Here is a 23,682-nt window from a genome sequence, read left to right as displayed (position 1 = left end):
AAGCCCTTCTCAGGGCAGACACTTTGTAGCACTGGCAGTACTACAGCTGGAAGCATTCTTGCTTAGGAGAGCCAGTTGAGTTACTCAACTGAAATAGTTATGATGGATTGAAAATGGCATGTGGTCTCTTCTTCCTCGGGTTAAAACAAAGCGGAATGTGTGCCAGCTGGCAAGGAACTGGGAGAAAAGAAAATGAGTTTCTTGAGATAATGACTTTCTAGTCTTTTTAAACGAGTGAGACAATGTTGGAGTTAAATGATTATTTGTGAGAAGACTTGTAATAGATTTCCCATTGCCTTTTTTCAAAAGCAGTTTAATATTCAATGTTAATTTAATAAACACTGCCCAGCATTAGATTCTCAGTTGGCAAAATTGCTTATGCAGATGAACTAAAGAGAGAAAAGACAAATCAATTTTTTCCTAAGTAGTTTATTTTTAGTAGAATAAGTCTATAGATCTTAATCTAAGAGATCTGTATATAGAATACAGTGGGGAACTTGAATTTAAATTTTGTTTTAATTTTTAGTAACTTTCACATAAAATATAGTATTCCTCCAATTATAAGTATATGTAGGTAACAAACAAAATACTACTAGCATTACTTGTGACTGCAACTATTAGAAATATCAAATTACAGATACTTTAATATCAAATTACAGAGATGTCCAAATATTCTTCACAGTTAGTTACTACTTTGGTAATAATTTTGGTGATAACTAACACAGTTATTATTTTGGTAATTATTTTGTATTGCAGAGATGTCCAAATATTGTTCACAGTTAGTTATTATTTTGGTAATAATTTTATCAGAATTTTTTAACAGTTTTCTTGAGATCTAATTCATATACCATACAATTTGCCTTTTAAAGTCTATAATTCAATGTTTTTCAGTATATTATACATTTTTTACATTGTGGTAAAATATATCTAACATAATTTTTGTAATTGTAACCATTCTTAGATGTACAATTCGGTGGCATCAATTACATTTACAATGTTGTGCAACCATCATTACTGTTTTCAAAACCTTCCATCACTCCAAACAGAAACCCTGTATCTATTAAACAGTAACACTCCCCCTTTCTCCAGCCTCTGGTAACCTCTAATCCACTTTATGTCTCTATGAATTTACCTTTCTAGATATTTCATATAAGTGGAATTATACAATATTTTTCCTTTTGTGTCTTGCTTACTTTGCTCAGCATAATGTCTTCAAGGTTCATCCATGTTTTAACATTATCATCACTTTATTTTATGGCTGAATAATATTCCATTGTATGGACATATCATATTTTGTCTATCCACTCATCTGTTGATGGACATTTGGGTTGTTTACACCTTTTGGCCATCATGAAAAATGCTGCAGTGAACACTGGCATACAAGTATCTTTGAGTCCCTGGTTTTGGTTCCCTTGGATATATACTTTAGTGTAGAATTTCTGGATTTTATTCAGTAATTCTATGTTTAGCTTTTTTAGAAACTGTCAAACTGTTTTCCATAGCAGTTGCAGAATTTTTTAAATATTCTAATAATTGTGTTGTAATGTAATTGGCTTTTGCATATCGTATGCATTTTCTTCTACGCACGTAGAAACATTGTCCTATGACGGGGATCACAGGCTTTCCCAGACTGCCTGCGCGTTCCATGGCACAAAAACGTTCAAACACCTCTGCACCTATCTTCTGTTTTAACTAAGACAAAGTAGTTTAAATTTGTAAAACCCTGGCAGGTATTTAAAGCCTGAAACCAATAAAAGCAATCATAAAAATTGTGATTTTACATAATCTTAGAAGGTTAGTATAGATGAGCTAAACTAATGACTGAAATGAAAAATGCTTTCAGAACAAAATGTGCTGTATTGATAATGTAAGAAATATCTTTAACTATAAACATGTTGAGAAAGCATAACACGAAATTCAGAGGGTAATTATGATAAATCATGACTTTGATATCCTAGAAGATAAGGACTAGTTAGATGAGTACACTTCGAAATCCAGATAGTTCTTGAAGCATGATTGATTTAATCAATCCCCTTCGACTGGAGTTCAGAAAAAGGAGAGGGGGAAATATGGAATGCCTAAACAATTTGCATCTCTTGCAAAGAGCTGTATTCAATTTAAGCATCTCAAAATACATTCATTATGGTTAGCATTCCTGTGTCATTTTTATAGGATTTCACTTAAATCTTGTGTTTTATAATAAGAAAATACTTTATCCACTTGCCCAACTTAAGTGTTTAGGATTCAGAATAGGATTGTCCTCAATATATAAAGAAACACCTAGCCAGAACTTGGGCTGAATTTCAGAAATGGCCTAGTACTATTCTGACTTTACTGTAGCGTTAACTTTATAATTAACAAAAATTTATCAAGTACCTCCTATATGCTAGGCACGTGGGATATGACACAGAAAAAGACATAATCCTTGCTCTCAAAATCTTACAGTCTAATTGGGGATAAGTTAACAAGGGAGAGTAAATGCTATGGTAAGGGTAAGCTTCAGTTACTCTGAGAGTGAGTAAGGCATCTTATTGGTCTTTGAGGACTCAAGGAAAGCATCCCAAGAAAATGACCCAAAAGCTGATACTTGAACTAGTACATGTTAGCCAAGTGAGGAGAAAAAAAGATCAGTGGACATATGTAAAGGGAGAAAGAGCAAGAGCAAAGGAGATTTGGGACACTGCTTGAACCCACTATGACTTTGTAAACCTGAACGCAGAGGCTGTGGCCAGAGCTGAAGTAGTGAGCATGCTCCAGACCATGAAGGATATTCTAAATCAGGGGTGTCCAATCTTTTGGCTTTTCTGGGCCACATTAGAAAAAGAAGAATTGTCTTGGGCCACACATAAAATACACTAATGATAACGATAGCTGATGAGCTTTAAAAAAATTCTCATAACGTTTTAATTGTGTTGGGCCACATTCAAAGCCATCCTGGGTCGCATGCAGCCCACGGGTCACAGGTTGGACAAGGTTGTTCTAAATTATGTTGATAGACTTCATCCTGAAGACACTGAGGAAACAGGACGGGTTTGGACAAGATGGTGGATGACATGCTCACTCTCTCAGTCCATTCAGGCTGCTGTAACAAAACGCCACAACTTAGATGGCTTTTAAACAGTGGGAATGTATTTCTCACTGTTCTGGGGACTGGGAAGTCCAAGGTCATGGTGCCAACAGATTTGGTATCTGGTGAGGGCCTGTTTCATGGTTCATAGATGGCCACTTCTTACTGCATCCTCATGCTGTGGAAGGGGTAACGAGTCTCTCTCTGGCCTCTTTTGTAAGGGCACTAATCCCAATTTGTGAGGTCAGAGCCCTCATGACCAAGTCACCTCCCAAAGGCCATGTCTCCTAATATCATCACCTTTGAGGTTAGAATTGTAACATCTGAATTTGTTGGGGGGGGACACAAATGTTAAGACCACAGCACTCACAATGTGCCTTGCACACATCAGTTTGTTTGCACTATGAAGAACAGATTGTGCAGGTAGAGACAAAAGTAGACAAGAGGAGATGACAGTAAAATAAAGTGAGACTGATGTTAGTAGAAACTCAGGTGGTGGCAATAAGGGTGGAGAGAAGTGGATGGTTTTTTTACTAAATAAATGTGTAGAAGTTGGAAGTAACAGCTATCGAATTTGTGGAGGTGAAGAGAGGAAATCAGGAGTGGCACCAAGATTTTTGTCATGGGCACTGGGTGACATGGTGGCAAAGAATCATGAGTTCAGCTTGGGAAATGTTGGGTATGAAGTTCTCATTCCATATCTAGTACTTACTACCCCTATGGCTTTGGGCAAACCCTGTAACCCTTTTAAAGCTAAAATTAGCATCTCTATTTTATATCTCTATTTTTATTTTATCATCTTTATTTTAGATCTCTATTTAGCATCTCTATTTTTACCCATTCATCAACTGATAGACATTTGGATGTTTTCATTCTATTCTATTTTAGAGACACTAATTCCTGCCTGGCCCATATGGTGTGATGAAGCCCTAATAAAATTATGCATGTATGAGTCCTTTATAAACTGTTAACCACTGTACAACTGAAAAGTGCTATGATTCAGATCATTGTTCCAGTAACTGATTAAAACCTTCTGCAATATCATCATTACTATCATGAATTATCATTTGGGTAAGTAAGTAATTACAGACCTAGGAATTGGGAGACTTAAGGGTCAGTCCCAGCTCTGCTGCCTGCTGGCTCTGGGGTCTAAGCTCCTGACCTGCAAAATGAAGAGGTTGAACAGCTCATCTCCAAAGATTCTTCCAGTCCTAAAATTCTAAGAATGCTACTGAGTATTCTATTGAATATTCAGCATGATCCCAGTAGGTCTGGGTGGATTATTATTATGGAAAGCATTTTAAGAGAAATTTTCAGTCACCATTAACCTACTTTATGGAGAAAAGAAAGCTTTGGCTGTGGCTTTGGCTTTCTGAAAAACTATTCGTATACACACAAGTACATATGTGATTAATAGGTTACTTGATAAATATGAGTGTGTAACAGAAACAGTTTAATTGAGTATGACTAAGAAATGATAAAATGTGATTTATTTGCTGCAATGAACAGTCAGGAAGATATAAAATAATTCTAGCATTTCTTATTGAATTTCATTTTGTGAGTATAAATACATAAAGAAAGCTTGGGATTTTTTTCTCATGCCATTGATGCAAAGAGCAGAAAGTATGTAAAATCCTAAACAATTTCCTTCATTATTTTATGTTCTGTGTTGTTGAATAAAAACAATGAGACACTCCTGGGGCTTTGCCTTCCCCTTAATTTTTACATTTTTTTTTTTGTTTTTTTAAATAAAATCTATTTATTTACATGAAAATACATACTATATCATATTTTTAACACTTTTATTGAAGAAAAAGTCATCTTATACAATTTACCCATTTAAAGTATACAATTGAATGGTTTTTTGTTTTTTCTTTTGTTTTGTTTTTGTTTTTTTGTTTTTTGCCACCGCCCCCCAACACCTTGAATGGTTTTTAGTATATTCACGGGATTTTGCAACCATCATCACAATCTAATTGTAGAACACTTTATTCCCCTCAAAAATAAAGTCCATACAGTCACTTCCATTTCCCTCACCTATCTCCCTACGCTAGGCCTTAGCTACCACTAATCTATTTTCTCTCTGTAAAGATTTGTCTATTTGATCCTTTCACATAAATAGAATCTTGCAATACATACTCGTAGTCTTTTGTCTGGCTTCTGTCACTTAGCATAATGTTTTCTATGGTTTATCTATGTTGTAGCCTTCATGCCATCAGTACTTCATGCCTTTTTTATGGCCAAATATATTCTATTATATGTATATATGGTACTGCTTTTTATTTTCCCATTTATCAACTGAAAGACATTTGAATGTGTCCATTTTGGAGCTATTGTGAATAGTGCTATTTGAACATTCATATAAACAAGTTTTTGTGTGCATATACATTTCACATGGAGGTATTCTCTTGAGTATATACCTAGGAATGAAAGATTTCCCCTCAGTTTTTAGAACTCAGGACTTGATATCTGCTGTCATCGTTGCCTGGGAACTCTTTATTTCAGTAGAAAGAGGAGTAATGAGTGGCAACTGATAGAAAAGCAACTGGATTTCCTTTGAAAACACGTTTAGGCTTAGGTGTTTATCTGATTATGCACAAATTACTTGTTATCAAATTTATAATTACTGTGGGCTAAGAAATTTTTACTGCAGTACATTAGACAGGTTCATAACCTAAGCTTGAGATGTGCTTTCTTAAGAGACTTCACAACTTCAATAACACTTGTTCTAGGTAATATTGGTCATTTAATACAGAGGTTGTGCCTGTGAGCTAGAGTATGGAAAAACTTGATAAATTTATTACATACCATCTGAGAAGTTTTACTTTTATATTAATACAAGCACTAATAAAACCGAACACAGAATTCACAGAAAAATTTTAAGCTACCACTATGACTTCAAAGCTCATAGCCTCTAGCTGTGCCCCAGGCCCCTGGTCTTTGCCCCTCGTAGGGACAGGTTCACTCTGATTCGCCCTCAGGGTATTGGCTATAGGATTTGAGAAGCACTGATGAAATTAATTTATTTTTTTCACATGGTTTTTGATATGAATTCAAAATACTTTAAATGGTATTTCCTCAATGGAGCATATGGAGCTAGCAGTCAAAAGACGCTGCATTGGAAAATAATAATCCTGGGTTTAAATAACTTTGAGAAATGCTGGGTTTAGTACTTGCTTCAGCAGCGCATGCACTCAAACTGGAGTGATACAGAGATTAGCATGGCCTCTGCACAAGGATGACATGCAAATTCATGAAGTGTTCCATATTTTTTTATTTAAAAAAAATTTTTTTAAAGACATAATGGGTTTTAAAAATTTATGGTTTCTTTCATTTAAAACTTCTAGATGCCAAAGAGTTCTCTTATCCCTTGCTCAAAATGAAAGCTCTAGAACTACCTGCTACATCCTTCACACTGTGGCCTGCAGGGCTTTTTGACAAAGTTACACCTTTGCCTTTTGTTTCACAAGTTAAATTGTAAATTGACCAAAACCATCAATTAGAAATCATCTCCAATGTTAACTTTAGAGCACTGTGAAGAGATTCATGAGAGGGCACTCTCTAGGTGTAAAACATTCTAATTTTATTAGCCATTGAATACAGTTTTGCTCACCTGCAATGTTTCTCATCTTTCATTTTGTCATGTGTAGCCAAGTGGAGCTTGGTAATGCTATTTCCCTGTTTCACCTGGGCTACTTTCTGATAAAATGGCTTTGGGCTGGCAGACAGATTTTCTGTGATTAATTAGACATGAAAGGGTGATATTTTTCTACATAATTTCACCTTTAGTGCTTTAAATTGATTTTCTTCTTTACAGCTTACATTTTTCTCTACCCAGAATTTGTGAGGGGAAGGAGGAAAATGCTGGTGCACAGTATAATGAAGATATCTGAAGGGATTTCTGACCAATTTCTACAAAAATCACAGGTCCTTTCTGCTGCCTTGCACCCCTACCTGACCCCCATGCCTCTGTCGTCACTTACCTGCATGGGCCTCCTGGTGTGGAAATGGAGGGAACAGCTCCGCTTCCACTGGTCCTGCCAACCATGTACTCCTCCATGCTAACTCTGATTCCTTCATTAGCTCACTGTCTTCAACTCTATCTTGTTTCCTTATTAGGCTCACCTTGCTCTTACTTTACAGTTCACTACGAAGTGGCATGACATAATAAGATGAACCCAAGTAAATACGGTTTAAGAGTCATTACATGGCAAGTTCAGGAAAGATGAGTCTTCCCTTTCTTTGGGTAAGAATTCCAAACGTCAAAAAAAAAAAAAAAAAAAGGAGCCCCTCCAGAGTAGTAGATGTCATTGCTTTATTCAGAGTGGCTTAGGAGGAACCTGGTATATGCACAATATAGCAAAATTTATAAACCACATTTAGTGGAAAACAAGTGCAGCTAGAAGATGGGAAGGAATTGGATTCATCCTAGTTTAGTGCTGCTTTTTATTCCTACCAACAATCATTTTCCACGGAGCATTTGGTGAATCTTTCTTACTGAGTTTTCTTTCCTACGTGTACTTTACATGAAAATTATTTCCTAGCAGATAAATCTCACTCATTTCAATAGCTTCTTTTATTATACTCCAAGGTATGGATGTTAATTTTTAGACAGATTCCTTAGTTTGGGCCTGGCATGCTGGTTCATGCCTGTAATCCCAGCACTTTGGGAAGCTGAGGCAGGCAGATGACTTGAGGCCAAGAGTTCGAGACCAGGCTGGCCATGGCGAAACCCCCTCTCTACTAAAAATACAAAAAATAGCTGGGCGTGGTGGTGCAAACCTGTAATCCCAGCTACTTGGGAGGCTGAGACAGGAGAATCACTTGAACCCAGCAGGCACAGTTTGCAGTGAGCCCAGGTTGTACCATTGCATTCCAGCCTAAGCAACAGAGCAAGACTCCATCTCAAAATTTTTTTTAATTTAAAGTTAAAAAGCTAAGGGCAGCCTCTAGTCAAAACCAGTAAGAAGCTGTTGAACAGCCACAAGTAAATAAATTCTGTCCAAAATCTAAATGAGCTTGGAAGTAGATTCTTCCTTATTTGAGGCTCCAGATGAGAATGCAGTCCAGCCAATACCTTGACTTCAGTCTTTTGAGACCCCGAGGAGGGGCTCTAGCTAAGCTGGGCCTGGACTTCTGACTCCTTGAAGCTGTGAGATATGTGTTTTTTCGGTTGCTAAAGTTATGGCAATTTTTACATGGCAATACAAAATAGGAACCACTCTAACAATTATATCAGAGCCATTTGTGTTTGTGTTGCTGCTTTATGCCTTTTAGAGTTTGCACAAAACATTAAAAAATAGAGTCAAGCCCTCTTGTTTGCTGTACTCTAGTATCAAAAACTGGTACAGTTTTTTTCTCCAGGTTCTGCATGTCACCATTAGGAGAAGGCAGAAAAGGGCCAGGTGTGGTGGCGCATGCCTGTAATCTCAGCACTTAGGGAGGCTGAGGTGGGCAGATCACTTGACCTCCAGAGTTCGAGATGAACCTGGCCAATATGGTGAAACCCTGTCTCTATAAAAAATACAAAAATTAGCTGGGCATGGTGGCATGCAACTGCAATCCCAGCTACTGGGGAGGCTGAGGTGGGAGGATGGTTTAAGCCCAGGTGCTGGAAGTGACAGTGAGCTGAGATTGTACTGTACTTCAGCCTGGGCAACAGAGCTAGATGCTCTCTGAAAAAACAAAAAGAGAAAAGGCAGGAAAGCATGTAATCTTCACCTCAATTTACCCAACTCACAAGACCCAAAAGGACTGAATGGGATTTTTTTCTATATTCCATTTCATTGGCCACTTTCATTTCTTTGCTCGTTATGGCTTTTTAAAGTCTTTATGTATTATTCTTTTTTTAAAAAAAAGGAAAAAGCCCATTTGAATGAATAGTTGAGTTATTTTTAAAGTTATATCTGTAGGACACACCAGGAAAACCAAATGAACAGGGAGAAAACTGGCAGCATGTCACATTAATCACAAAAGGGTAAGATGTTATACACAGCTAGGGACTTGTGCAGAAATGCAACACACAGAAAAACCTTTTGAACTATTAGTTCTTCAGAGATTAGAAAAATGCAGCTCCAAGAATGAGTCCATTGAAAAGAAAATAATAGTAATGCTGCATTAAAGTACACTATTCTATTCAGTGCATAACTGATTATTTTATTTGAAAGCGACCTATGTCATCTTTACTTCCCTCTCCCCTTCCATCTATTAAGAAGTGTTAAAAAAAATAAATAAGCTTGACTTAGGGTGGCCTTTTATTATTTTCTCACAGGTTAAAGGATTTCCTGACGTCCACATTGGATTTGCACAATTTCAACTAATATGGGAGTATGCTGGCCAAGTCCTTTTGAGGGTCTGATGAACTCATTAATAAAAGAAACCAATTTATAACATTTGAGTTGACCACTTTGCTAATCAGCACCCACTAAAATTAGAGCAAAGTTACCATCTGTTGAGGAAGCAGCAGATAGTATAAATGAATTCTAAGGTCCTCCAGGCTCCAGCGTTTTGTTCTGTGTGTGCATTTCCATGTCCCCATCAAGGGCACAGGAGTGCTCGCCAGTGAAACTCTGAATCATCTTATCTGAAGCCTTTGAATATTTAAGAATTGGGATTTTGGTCTTTTATAATGTCTTTGCGTTCCCATCCTCTGAGTACCTATTGAATTCATAGGAAATCAAAGTCTCTATCTTGCTTAATTCTTGTACAGCAAGCCAAATGCTGAAAAGATTTAGCAAATGGTAATTAGAGAAATCATCTAGTAGACCAGCATTAACTGTTTGTTTATAGATTCTGTGGCAATTCTGGTGAAATGAGCAAAAGTTTAAAAAAGCAGGGAGAGATGTGTTTTTAAAACCACTCAAGAATCCCATTGTTTCTTAATTCCTGGTAACACTCTGGAGATATATGACTTGTCTGACAAAAACCAAATTGACTTACTATCCCCTATTTAAATAGTGAGTAAAATATGAATATTATTAAAGACATATGAATTCATAAACATATGAATATTATTAAAAGAAATACCAAGATCACTACAGTGATCAAATAAATAACCACTGAATTTGTTTACTTGCCAGGGAGATAGTCATATCATTGAAGAAATTCAGAGGCGTTCACTCAAGATGAGAAGTCAGGAACTGACATATCGCAAGAAAAGAAAAGTTGATTATGATTATGCTAATTAAGGACTAAAACCTGTACTTTGAAGAAGGTGGAATGAAACCACAGTACTGATACAATTGATTAAAACAAATCCCATGCTGGGTGTGGTGGCTCATACCTGTAATCCCAGCACTTTGAGAGTCCAAGCAAGGGGGATGGCTTAAGGCCAGCAGTTCAAGACCAGCCTGGGCAATATGGACAGATGCTGTTTCTATAGAAAGTTTTTAAAACTGGCTTGGCATGATGGCATGTGACTACAGTCCCAGTTACTCAGGAAGCTGAGGTGAGAGGACAGCTTGGGCTCAGGAGTTCAAAGCTACAGTAAGCTATGAGTGTACCACTGCACTCCAGCCTGGGAGACAGAGCATGACCCTATCTCTATAATAAATAGATTAGTAAATAAATACCAGTTCCATGTTCAACATTCACAGAAGATCCTTCAACTGGGCTTGGTGAGGGTTTAGACGCTGCAATCATTGATTATCTTTGGCTGATAGTTCATTGTTATTTATAAGGTATGGCTGGAACCAATTATGGGAAAACTAGAACTATGGCATCCAGTTTTGATATTTCTGAAACAAGAGCTTTGTGAGTGAAAACTAGTTTTACAGTGCCTCCTCTTGGTTTTCACCTATTCAGGCAAAACAATGTGCCTACAATAGGATAGGAAAATGATCAGATTTTTAGGCTTACACTATTACCTTGGTTTGGAAAGATACTGTCACACACTATTAGTGTCTTTTCTGCTTTGTTTTAGACTTCTTTTGTTAAAGAGTCATCAGATGTATAAAATGGTGGAATGCTGACAGTGCATAACTAATGTTTATAGAATTCTCCCCACCTAGATTCCTGTTTTGCCAAACACACACCGTGACAGTAGATGTCATGGACTGGTTTGCTCAATCTGAACAATCAATTGATTTGCTCTTAAGTTTTATGCAAAAGCTCCTTGACAGGTCCTGAAACATTCACTCAGATGAAACAGACAGGTTAACCAGTGTGAAAACAGACCTTAATTTTTCATAAATCATCTGCAATTCTGTCATCTAGTATCATTGTAGCAAGTACATGGAGCCTCATTTGCCAAGTCTGTAATGCAAATATAGTTTCATTTGCAATGACAGACAACGTGAGAAAAAAAATTGTATGCTGCTTTCTACCGCAAGTGATCCAAGCCAAGGAATAAAGTCCCATTGAAACCCATGAATGTCTTCAACCTTTCCAGGAAGGTCTACCAATCATCAAAAGTGTAATTAGTAATAGACATTACTAATGCCTGAAGAGAATGGGAAATTTAAACCCTGTGAAGAATCTTGAGCTCCTGACCTCAGGTGATCCACCCACCTCAGCCTCCCAAAGTGCTAAGATTACAGATGTGAGCCACTGTGCCCACCCCGCTGTGAAGAATCTTAACACTCCCAGGTTAACATTTTTCTTTCCCTGGGTTGGTATGAGTATATTTAATTTTCACAAAGGAAAAACAAACAAGAGTCTGTGCAGAGTATAAGGGGATCAGGAGGAATGCAGAGGTGTCCACAAAGCTGAAGCAGTCATCCAAAAGTTGTCTGATGCACAAGGTGAGAAGAATATAAGGTGTGGAGCATGGATATGACAAAGGAGAACTTAGTGATAATGAAGAGTTGATGGTCCTGTCAGGATTTCCACACTGGTAAAGCACAATCTATGACTGCAATAGAATCCATTTAAAATTTTACTGTGAAATTTAACAGATATGGAATCTTATTCATATCAACATTTTTGCTAAATGATATTCTCTGTTTTACTACCCTTATTAAAATTAAATTGGCTCCATTTTATAAAACTAAGATTTTTAAGCCACAGAATTTGAGTTGAAGAAAAAAAAGCTGGCTAGGTTTGTTAGCTTATACCTATGATCCTAGTGCTTTTGGAAACCAAGACAGGAGTTTGAGACCTGCATAGGCAACATAGCAAGAATCCAGCTCTATTTTTTTAATGCTTTAATTAGCCAGGTATGGTGGTGCACACATGTAGTCTCAGCTCCTCAGGAGGCTGAAGTGGCAGACAGCTTGAGCTCAGGAGTTACAGACTGCATTGAGCCAAGATCGTGCCATTGCACAGTCTGGGCAAAAGAACTAGACTCTGTATTAGTCCATTCTCACCCTGCTATAAAGAACTTCCCAAGACTGGGTAATTCATAAAAGATAGAGGTTTAATTAACTCACAGTTCCACAAGACTGGGGAGGCCTCAGGAAACTTACAAACATAGCAGAAAGGGAAGCAAGCATGTCCTTCTTCACTTAGTGTCAGGAAGGAGAAGTGAGTGCCAAACAAAGTGGAAAGCCCCTTATAAAACCATCAGATCTCATGAGAACTCACTCACTAGCATGAGAACAACATGGCAGAAACTGCCCCCATGATTCAGTTATCTCTACCTGGTCTTGCCCTTGACACATGGGGATTATTACAATTCAAGGTGAGATTTGGGTGGGTACACAGAACCAAACCATTTCACTCTGCCCCTGGGCATTCTCAAATCTCATGTTCTCAGATTTGAAAACAATCATGCCTTTCCAACAGTCCCTCAAAGTTTTAACTCATTTCAGAATTAACCCAAAAGTCCAAATCCAAAATCTCATCTGGGACAAGGTAAATCCCATCTGCCTAAGAGCCTGTAAAATCAAAAGCACAAGTTATTTACTTCCTAGATACAATGGGAATACAGGTATTAGGTAAATATACTTGTTCCAAATGAGGGAAATTGGTCAAAACAAAGGGGCCACAGGCCCTATGCAGGTCCAAAGTTGAGCAGAGCAGTCCAATCTTAAAGCTCCAAAACAGTCTCCTTTGACTCTATGTATCACATCCAGGTCATGTTGATGGAAGAGGTGAGCTCCCAAGGCCTTGGGCAGCTCTGTCCCTGTGCTTTGCAGGGTACAACCCTTTTCTCATGGGTTGGCATTGAGTGTCTGTGGCTTTTCCAGGCTCACGGTGCAAGCTATTGGTGGATCTACCATTCTGGGGACTAGAGAACAGTGGCCCTTTTCTCACAGCTTCACTAGGCAGTGCCCCAGTGGTGACTCTGTGTGGATTTCCAACCCCACATTTTTTTCCTGCACTGCCCTAAATGGGGTATTCCATAGGGCTCCACTTCTGCAGCAAACTTCTGCCTGGACATCCAATCACTTCCATACATCCTCTAAAATCTAGACAGAGGCTCTCAAACATCAATTCTTGATTTCAGTGCACTCACCAGCCTAATACTACATGTAAGCCACCAAAGCTTAGGGCTTGTACCCTCTGAAGCAATAGCCTGAGCTGTATGTTGGTCCCTTTTACCAATGACTGGAGCTGAAGCAACTGAGACACAGGGCACCAAGTCCCAAGACTGCACAAAGAAGCAACGCCCTGGGCCCAGCCCAAAAAACAATTTTTTCCTCCTAGGCCTCTGGGCATGTGATGGGAGGGGCTGCCACGAAGTTCTCTGATATGCCCTGGAGGTATGTTTCCCCATTGTCTTGGTGGCTTACATTTGGCTCCTCAATACTTATGCAAATTTATGCAGTAGGCTTGAATTTCTCCCTAAAAAATGGGCTTTTCTTTTCTATCACATTGTCAGGCTGCAAAATTTTCAAAGTTTTGTGCTCTGCTTCCTCTTGAATGCTTTGCCACATAGAAATTTCTTCTGCCATATACCCTAAATCATCTCTCTGAAATTCAAAGTCTCACAGATCTCTAGGGCAGGGGCAAAGTGTGACCAATCTTTTTGCTAAAGCCTAGTAAGAATCACCTTTCAGTTCCCAACAAATTCCTCATCTCCATCTGAGACTACCTCTACCTAGACTTCATTGTCCAGATCACTATCAACATTTTAGTCAAAGCCACTCAACAAGTCTCTAGGAAGTTCCAAACTTTCCCACATTTTCTTCTTATGAGCCCTCCAAACTTCTAACCTCTGCCAGTTACCCAATGCCAAAGTTGCTTTGGGTCTCACATTTTTGGGTCTCTTTATAGCAGCAACCCACTCTCTACAGTACAAAATTTACTGTATTACTCTGTTCTTACATTGCTATGAAGAACTGCCTAAGACTCGATAATTTATAAAAGATATAGGTTTAATTGATTCACAGTTCTGCAGGGCTGGGGAGGCCTCAAGAAACTTACAATTATGGTAGAAGGGGAAGCAAACGTGTCCTTCTTCACTTGGTGGCAGGAAGAAGTGAGTGCTGAGAGAAGGGGGAAGCCCCTTATAAAACCATCAGATCTTGTGAAAATTCACTCATTATCATGCGAACAGCACAGAAACTGCCCCCATGATTCAGTTATCTCTGCCTTGTCCCACCCTTGACGTGTGGGGATTATTACAATTAAAGGTGAGAATGGGTGGGGACGCAGAACCAAATCACATTAGACTCTGTCTCTAAAAAAAACAACAACAAAAAAAAAAACAGCTAATCCTTCATATGTGAAAATACATTATGCATTGCCAATGCATTAATTTTGCAATGCAAATTTTCCTCTGAAAAATCATCGAATGAATATTAAGTGTATTTTATGTAAAATATTCTTAAGCTTTCGTGTTTTATCTCTTATTCTTCCTCCTATTTTCCAACAATTTTAACTGTTGGGCAACTTTTATAAACATAGAAGATTTCTCTTTTTTTGTTATTATTATATATTCTCCACTGAAGGATCTGAGTTTAAATCTTCATAAAAGTGCTTTGGGCAAATTAGGTAACATGAAAATACTTCATCTCGCTCACAGGGGAAGGGGAAAATCTCCCCCTACAAATGGTTCTTGTTGCAAAGGCTACATATAAAATACTTCTTACTGAATTAAAACAAGCAAATGAAACATGAAGACAGGGTCCAAACATGTGAATAATAATTAAAAGTGATTAAAATAAGAGATTTTGTAAGATGCCTCTATCTAGAAAAGGTTCACAGAGGAAGAAAAAAAGGCAAAGGGTGAATATCATGGTAATTATATTAGTTGGGTTTCTCCAGAGAAGCAGAAAAAGAACCAATACATTAATGGATAAGTAGATAGATTGATAGATAGACAGATAAAGCATAAATATTTACTGGCTGACACAGTTTTGGGGTCTAGCAGATACAAAATCTGTAGGAAAGGCTGGAAATTCAGTTAAGAGTTGATGTTACAGCCTTGAGTCTGAAACCTGCAGGACAGGACAGCAGGTGGGAAAGTAAGGCAGGGTTTCTATGTTTCAGTCATGAGGCAGGATTGCTTCCTGGAAAAACCTTAGTCTTTGCTCATAAGCCTCTTAACTGATTGAATGAGTCCCACCAACATTATGGAGGGTAATCTGTTTCACTTAAAGTCAATTAATTATAAATGTTAATCACATACACAAATAACTTCACAGCAACATCTAGACTGAGCACCATATCCTTGTTGCATTGACACATGAAATTAATTACTCCAGTGACTATTCCATCAAAAAGTTGTCAACATTCTTGAAGCAAGTAGAGGTGCCTTGAATGAAAATTCAGAGTAAATTGGTGCCTCCTTTCCTCAGGTTTAAGTAGAGAGTTTGCAAGAGCTATGAAACAGTTCCACAGACCATTAATATATTCGTCCCCCACTAGCAAAACCACTGAGCTTTCACTGATTATCTCACCGTCCTCACAGAGCACAAAGTTTCTCTCCTGTTGAGGTGGACCACAGACCTGCTGTACTCTCATGTGTACAAGCTGCATGAGAAAAGCAGATTCATATGTCTTCACATAAGAAGTAGTTCTCTTTTCACTAGTGATGCTTATCCCCAGTTTGCTTTGTCACTCATTATTAATATATATAAAGAAGGCCAGAATCAGAAATTATGAAAATAACAATTTTGGAAAGGATAGATTTGAGGGGAAATGGTGCATTTTAACCATCAATCTATGACTTCTGCCTGGGCTTTCCTTGGGAAACCAAAAGGCCACCTACCCTAATATAACTACAGAACATTTATGGCTGGGCAGAGGGCCTTGGCCTACTGGGGCAGGCAGATTTTTATTCTATAGCTTGTGCTATAAAATTTATATGTTCTTAGTGTAAAAATGTTTATTCTCCTTATAAACTCCAAGAAATCCTTTTTTTAAATTATATGCTTTGTAGATTGAACTTGCCTTTTGTTATTTTTCAAAAAGGTAAAATTACAGAAACTATTATAATTACTATTGTCCTCAAAATTATAGATCTAAAGATTGGAAGCAACCTCAGAGATCAAGCCCATTTTTGTGTCTGTGTTCAATAAAAGATGTGAAAATGAAGAATTACCTTGAGATTTTATCACAAATTTCCAGGGATCTACAAAGTTTGATTCCAGAGACATGGTAAAGGAAACAAATATATTGAGAAATCTCTCTGTGGATGCTGATTATTAGATACTCATTCTTTATATTTTGCATTTTTTTAAAGGTAGTGTATACAAAAACTAAACAGCCTTCTAAAAACTGGACAGAGCTGACATATGCATAAAGACAAAGAGGTAGAAATAAGAAGGTGATGCAGACACATGGAGAAGAGCAAGATAAAAGAAACAGAAAGGGGCCTTGGGAAAAGAAACACGTGCAAATGCACACACACACACGCACACACACACACACACACACACATACACACACAGAGCAGGAGGGGAATAAGAATAACAGAAAGTTACAGAGACCAAGAGCTTGGATTGTTCTCTTTTGCATGTTTGGATGCTCCTGATCATCATATAACGGTACCCTATGTCAAATTATAAAACAGTATATACAATCCAAAGTCTCCAAAACTATTTTCATTTGAATAAAATATATTTTAAATAATTTGTAAGTGATATGCTGTACTTGTACATATTTATAGGGTACAATCTGATAATTCCATAATGTATGTGTTAAATACCAATTGAATATATATTGTTAAATACCAGTTGAATCAAGGTAATTAGCATATCCATCATCTCACTCATTTATCATTTCTTTGTGGTGAGAACATTCAAAAGACTCTCTTCTAGTTATTTTGTAGCATGCAATACCTTACCATTTACCATAGTCACCCTACTGTACAACAGAACTCCAGAACTTATTTCTCCTACCTTATTGTAACTTTCTACCTGTTGACTAGGCTCTCCTTGTCCTCCCCTCCGAACTGCCCTCCTCAGTCTCTGGTTACCACTGTTCTGCTCTCTGTTTCTATGACATTAACTTTAAAAAAAAAAAAAAAGATCCCAAGTGAGTGAGACTGTAGTATTTGCATTTCTGTGTCTGGCTTATTTCACTTAACATGATGCCCTCCAGATTCATTCATGTAGTTGTAAACGACAAGAGTTTCCCCCTTTTTTACAGTTGTGTTTATATTTATATGTTTTATATATTATATAATATAAACATTGTGTTTCTATATCACATTTTCTTTATCCATTCATCTGTTGTTGGACACATACACTGATCCAATATCCTGGCTATTATAAATAATGTTGCAATAAACACTGGAGTACAGATACCTCTTCAGCATGCTGATTTTATTTCCTTTGGATATATACCAAGGAGTGGGATTACTGGATCCTTTGGTTGTTCTGTTTTTAATTTTATGAGGAAATTCCAAAATACTGTTTCCCATCATTTCTGTACTATTTTATATTCCCACCAGCAGCTGGTAAGTGTTCCCTCTTCTCTGCATCCTCACCAACACTTGTTTGCTTTTGTCTTTTTGATAATAGCCATCCTAACTAGAGTGAGGTGGTATCTCATTGTCATTTTGATTTGCATTTCTCTGATAATTAGTGATGTTAAACACTTTTTCATATACCTGTTGGCCATTTGTATATCTTCTTTTGAGAAATGTTTATTAAAGTCTTTTGCCCATTGTTTGTTGAATTTTTTTTTTGGCTGTTAATTTCCTTGTATATTCTACATATTAACTCCTTGTCAGATGCGTAGTTTGCAGACACTTCCTACCATTGGTGTAGGTTGTTTCCTTTTCTGTGCAAAAGCATGTTAGTTTGATGTCATTCCATGTACCTATTTTTGCTTTCATTGCCTGTGCTTTTAAGGCCTTATTTTAAAAATCCTTGCCCAGCCCAGTGTTACAAAGTGCATTCCCTGTGTTTTCTCCCAATAGTTGCATAGTTTTGAGGTTTACACTTAATTCTTTAAACCATTTTGAGTTGATCTTTGTACATGATGAGAGATAGAAGTCTAGCCTCATTCTTCTGCATGTGGCTATCCAATTTTCCCCGCACCATTTATTGAAGAGACTCTTTTCCTCAATGTGTGTTCTTGTTACCTGTGCTAAAAATAAATTGACTGCAGGTGCATAAAATTATTTCTGGGATCTCTATTCCATTTAATTGGTCTGTGTGTCTGTTTTTATGACAGTACTATGCTGTTTTTGTTACTATAGCTTTGTAGTGTATTTTGAGGTCAGGTAGTGCAGTGCCTCTACATTCGTTATTTAGGCTCAGGATTGTTTGGCTACTCACTATATAAATTCTGTGATTGTTACCTCTTCTGTGAAAAATGTCATTGTTATTTTGACAGTAATTGCATTAAATCCGTAGATTGCTTTGGGTAGGAAGGCTATTTTAACAATACTAATACTTCCAACCCAGAAACACAGGATATCTTTCCCTTTATTTGTGTCTTCTTCAATGTCATCATCAATGTTTTATAGTTTTCAGTGTAGAGGTCTTTCACCTATTGGGGTAAGCTTCTTTCTAAGTATTATAAATGGTTTTTGAACTAAATTTCTGTACGATGACTGCAGGCAGTATTCAAGCTTGGTCTGCCACTGAACATGATTCAGTTGTGACTATTCTGCCATTTTTTAAATTTTTGCCTCTCTATAGCATCATTCAAAACGATGTCTAACAGATCCAGTACTATTTTCCTTAAGGGTATATAAGATTTATGAATTTGGCAGTTGATTGCTTTAGTGGAACTCTTTGGGATCATTTATAGCTTATGCTATAAAAAAGGCATTTTTTTTCTAGAAAAATGAATATTTTACCCAAGAGTTTTTAAGTTAAGTGGAAGCTTTTTAATTATCTAGCAATTGTTGATTTGTGGTCTGGCAGGAAGGAATTTCTGAAAAAATGGAATGCTTCCGCTGAAAAGAAAAGCTCAGCTTGTATTCTTAGCCTGATAAGTGTTGGCCAAGAGCTTGACTAATGGCATCTGTTACATCTCTGGTTTGGCCATTTTTGCAATGTGTGGACTAACAATGGAGATTATGACTACAGAGCTGTGCTGTGGTTACTTAGCTTCCAGCCTTTCTTCCCTAATTATTGTTTTATTAAACCTCAAAAAGAAGTCTCAACCAGAGGTCATCCCACATTTATTTAAGGATTTGTTAGATAGATCCAAGGTTCAGCCAAACTCACTTACAATTGGTAGTGAATATACTTGGTTCTAAAATATGGCCTGTCATCAGTTGAGCTTTATTTTTATGCCTCTACAAAGCTTCTGTTTTACCTCCTTTTTTTCGTGTAGACCTTCAGGTTGCTTCCCTTTTCCTTACATCTATTAATCAAATTGCTCTTTGAATCATCTTATTTCTCCTTTGAATACACTGTGTACATAGCTGGGTAGAGATGTGATATTTATCTTTGTATTCTTAGAAAAATAAGTGTTTCTGGCTTTCGCACCTCCTATTTCACTGACATTAACACAGACACACTTGGGCTGTCTCCTGTGTGTATACGTAAGTATGGGAGCTTGGTTTGATTGGGACCAGACTAAGTTATACGGTGCATTACAGCTTTCAGGAAATAGTTGTTTTTATTTATTATGCTATCTCATTTCTAATGCCAATCAAGTACAACTCAATACGGCCAGTGTGATGTGATTGATTTATAGAACATGAGAATGCTAGATTGTAAATAAAAAGTTAAATATTATATACTATGGACATGTAAGTCGTTTTTATCATTTTCTTAAAGATTGCTCCAGAATAAGACCCTCATACTTAAAAATTGGTTCACAGCCTGGCTGTACATACAGTATTTTGTAGAAGCTCTAAGCTAAGAATCTAAAAGCCTGGTTTTAGGTACTGGCTCTGTGGCTAACTAGAAAAAAAAAATACAATGGCTTTATACTATATTATCAGAATTTTTTTTTGAGACGGAGTTTCACTCTTTTCATCCAGGCTGGCGTGCAATGGCATGATCTCAGCTCACTGCAACCTCCATCTCCCAGGTTGAAGCAGTTCTCCTCCTTAGCTTCCTGAGTAGCCGGAATTATAGACGTGCGCCACCACGCCCGGCTAATTTTGTATTTTTAGTAGAGACAGGGTTTCACTATGTTGGTCGGGCTGGTTATCAGAAATTTTTAACCCATTATCTACATAGTTATGTAATAAGATAAAAGTAATACATTTACAAACTATGCATAGGTTAAATTATTAGCAGTGCTCATACTATTCTTCTTTAAGTCTACATTTAGTTCTTTTTATTTTCTCCAGAAAGCACTGTCATTCAGCCGGGCGTGGTGGCTCACGTCTGTAATCCAAGCACTTTGGAGGCCAAGGCGGGCGGATCACCTACCTGAGGTCAGGAGTTCAAGACCAGCCTGACCAACATGGTGAAACCCCGTCTTTATTTAAAAAAAAAAAAAAAAAAAGAAAGAAAGCATTGTCATTCAACAGGTATGTATAAAGCTCCCGTTAATGCCAGAAACAGTGCTTATGTGCTAGGGGCTCCACAGTGAAAAGACACTTGGAGTAATTTGGAACAGTCAACTCCAACTCTGGAAGGAGGCTGACATGTAGACAATTAACTGCAGTAGCCTGAGAGATGCAAAAAGGAAATATGTGCAAAGGCAGCAGAGATAAACCATTATCCAGGGAAGCTTCATTAAGGAGCAACGTTCAAACAGGGACTTCAAGGACGAGTAAGAGTTTTCAGAGCTGTGAAACTGCACTGAGAACCTGGTATCACTGGCCTGTCAGCTCCAAAGTCAGTAAGAGAGGTAGGAGATGATGGAGAGGTAGAAAGGATCCAGACTAGAGTTTTGCCTATTTTTATTTTTTTTTTACTAGCTCTGTGACCTCAGGAAAGGCACAGTTACTGAATTGCAGGTACTCTATTTGCCAAATGTTGAGTATAACTGTTCCCACTCTTGAAAATTATTGTCAGGATTGGATTTGCTATGAGATAATGGATATGAAAAGACTTGGTGATAATACCCAGTCAGAGTTAAGATTACACTTCTTGATTTGCCAGTGCACTTCTGTACCCAAACAATTTGTATGCCTTCTGGGGAATTCACCCTCCTCACACAACTTACACCTCCAAGGAGCTTAAAGCTCACTTAATATATCAAGTTATAGCAACTTTTGCTGAGTGATACCATTATTTGTCCAAAGTGGGACACAATAAGTTACTTTGTTTTCTGTATTGCTAATGTGCCACATGCTAAGTGGGGGCAGAAAGAATCACAGAATGTTAAACCTAAGAAGGAACACAGAAAAGTTCGAATTCCACTCCCTCATCTGAGAGGTGAGGAAATAATGCCTTGAGAAGTAAGTGATTCACCCAGGGCCACACCTTCAGTTAGTGCTGTTGCCAAGACTCCAGCCCAGTTCTCGCTCAGTCCAGTTCTATTCCCACAACATGCTGCCACCACTCATATGTGAAGTTCAGCTATACCAAATTACTGACATTCGCCCATTTTTGACCTAAAGAAAATAACAATTTCCTCCGGATCAGTCTATTAGAAGGACTCACCTTGCTGATTTCCTCCTAAATACTATCTCTTTCTATGATTTCTGCGGGTGAAGAAGTTTTTTTCTTCTTACTGAGAACTCTGCAAACTTAGATTAGGAAAATTCTGTTTTCTAAAACTTCCACATCCATCTTTGTATTTGATCCTTATAACAACATGGAAGGATTCTTATATAGCACAGAAGGGAAGAATAACTGGAAGAAAAAATTTAAGATACCACCAAATAAATATTTTGGAAGCAAATGGGCAATCACAAGACTATGAAATAAGTGATACCAAGGGCAGATGATGTACTTGGGTGTGGCACTCACCTGGGCAGTCATGAGCTCATGAGCTCTCTGTGATGCTGATGGCCACATTTCCTCTTGCTGCCTCAGAGCCCTCTTTTTTTTTTTTTTGTGACAGAGCCTCTCACTGTCTCCCAGGCTGTAGTGCAATGGCACGATGTCTGCTCACTGCAATCTCCGCCTCCTGGATTCAAGCAATTCTCCTGCCTCAGCCTCCCGAGTAGCTGGAACTACAGGCATGTGCCACCACGCCCAGCTAATTTTTTTGTATTTTTAGTGGAGGTGAGGTTTCACCATGTTGACCTGGATGGTCTTGATTTCCTGACCTCTTGATCTCCCGCCTTGGACTCCCAGAGTGCCGGGATTAAAGGTGTGAGCCACCGCGCCCGGCCACAGAGCCCTGTTTAGTCTACTAGGCAGAGCCGCAGTGTGCTGTATCTGTGTCTTCTCAATAATGATAAATTAAGACTATGTTGCGGACAGTATGTTTAATTGCTAGATTGCTAAGGACATAGCAAGCCCTGGTGTCCCTGGCCCTAGAACATACGGATCAAATGTAGTCTTTACCTCCAATGGGGAAGAACAAGAAAATAGAGTGCGTTTCAAAAGGAGAAAATGACCCTTTAGCTCAGTGCAGAAAAGTACCCAATCACTTACTCTGGACTCAAGATTGTAGCCAAAAATGAGCATGATTCTTTTGATCTCTAAACAAGAAGTTGCTATATTAACTATATTATATTGCATTATATTATGTTATTTGATTTCAACCTCCTCCTTAAATCCTGTACGTTCCTGAGAAAAAGGCACGTTGTTTTCTGCCTTCCAGTTAAGCCATGTGGAGCCTCAACTCCCAAAAAGAGATGGCCCATGTGGACATGCAATCAGTGTATTTCTACTTTGCTACTAACTGAAAGCTTCTGCTAGTATAATCATTTTTTAAAACTCTCTTAAGTTTAATTAGATCTCATTTGTCTATTTTGGCTTTTGTTGCCAATGGTTTTGGTGCTTTAGTCATGAAGTCCTTGCCTATGCCTATGTCCTGAATGGTATTGCCTAGGTTTTCTTCTAAGGTTTTTATGGTGTTAGGTCTTATGTTTAAATCTTTAATCCATCTGGAGTTGATTTTAGTGTAAGGTGTAAGGAAGGGATCCAGTTTCAGCTTTCTGCACGTGGCTAACCAGTTTTCCCAACACCATTTATTAAATAGGGAATCCTTTCCCCATTGCTTGTTTTTGTCAGGTTTGTCAAAGATCAGATGGTTGTAGATGTGTGGTGTTACTTCCAAGGTCTCAGCTTGTGTAGGCATTGGCAAGCCCTCTTCCAGAATGTAGTATCAACTTATACAACCAGCACTATGTGAGGGATTATTTATTATCTAATTGTCTTTATTTTTCAAGCCTACAGTATAAACTTTGTGGTCAGAGGCCTTTAATTTCATTCACCATAGTATTTGCAATTTTTTTTTTTTTTTTT

General features: G+C 37.8%; 1 protein-coding gene and 1 non-coding gene across 3 annotated transcripts in view; both read left to right on the top strand.

Moving 5' to 3' along the window:
• FREM3 (FRAS1 related extracellular matrix 3) overlaps positions 1-23,682 on the top strand; it is a 98,646-nt gene that overhangs the window by 27,945 nt on the left and 47,019 nt on the right. The gene's annotated exons all lie outside the window — the stretch shown is intronic.
• On the top strand, positions 6,237-6,340 carry LOC119472232. The gene has a single exon (XR_005201350.1). It is a non-coding gene; the product is annotated as a U6 spliceosomal RNA (small nuclear RNA).

The sequence above is a fragment of the Cebus imitator genome, unplaced genomic scaffold (genome assembly GCF_001604975.1).
Source record: "Cebus imitator isolate Cc_AM_T3 unplaced genomic scaffold, Cebus_imitator-1.0 Scaffold4, whole genome shotgun sequence".
Classification (NCBI taxonomy): domain Eukaryota; kingdom Metazoa; phylum Chordata; class Mammalia; order Primates; family Cebidae; genus Cebus; species Cebus imitator.
This window is presented reverse-complemented; position numbering and strand designations above follow the sequence as displayed.